Genomic DNA, 1,050 nt, shown 5'->3' on the forward strand with positions numbered 1-1,050 from the left:
ATATCTCTTGGATTCCTGGTACACGATGCATGGTTGATCGCCTGACAACCGAGTGCTCGCCTGACAACCGAGCCAGCCATTCCGTGAGATCAGAGTCTTCGTGGTATAGGCTAGAACTGATGGCGGCATTCAAGAGAATCCGGAAGGTCTAACCTTGTATGTGGTATTCTGAGTAGGATTCAATGACTGAATGACTGTGACGTGCTTCAAACTCCTGAGGGCGGGGCGTTAGTGACAGACGCAAAAGAATCACTGGATTCTATTCCGGCCTGATCGAGAACCGACAAATGCATAGCCGTGCCGTGACAGGGTGCGTTGAACATTTCCACTGAGAGGATGGGAGGTAGCCACTGACAACGGTGAAACCCTTGCATAAGCTTGCCATGGAAAGGAGTAAGAAGGATTGGATGAAGACAGTAGGAAAGCAGAGAAACGGAAGGGACTTCATACGCTTATCTGAAATTCCTACCAATGAATTACATAAGTATGTCTATCTTTATCTTTATGTTTTCGTATATCATCATTCATATCCATTTGAGTCTGCCTGACTAAGATTTACAAGGTGACCATAACTTGCTTCATACCAACAATCTCTGTGGGATCGACCCTTACTCGCGTAAGGTTTATTACTTGGACGACCCAGTACACTTGCTGGTTAGTTGTGCGAAGTTGTGTTTATGCTATGGTATTGAACACCAAGTTTTTGGATTCATCACCGGGGATTATTTGTGTTGTGAAAAGTATTGATCACAATTTCGCTACCAATTACACAGACCAAAAGGCATCCTCCTGTAGGCAAACACGCCAGAAGGGCAAGTAAATGTTGTTTTCTCTTGGTCCTGAGGATCTACTGCAATTTGGTTGTAACCTGAATAGCCATCCAAAAAGCAGTAATAATCATGACCAGCTAGTCTTTCTAGCATTTGGTCTATGAATGGTAAAGGAAAATGATCCTTTCTGGTGGCTATATTGAGCCTTCTGTAATCAATACACATACGCCACCCTGTGACTGTTCTTGTAGGAACCAGTTCATTTTTTTCATTATGAACC

This window comes from Arachis duranensis, chromosome 3, assembly GCF_000817695.3.
Source record: "Arachis duranensis cultivar V14167 chromosome 3, aradu.V14167.gnm2.J7QH, whole genome shotgun sequence".
NCBI classification, from domain to species: domain Eukaryota; kingdom Viridiplantae; phylum Streptophyta; class Magnoliopsida; order Fabales; family Fabaceae; genus Arachis; species Arachis duranensis.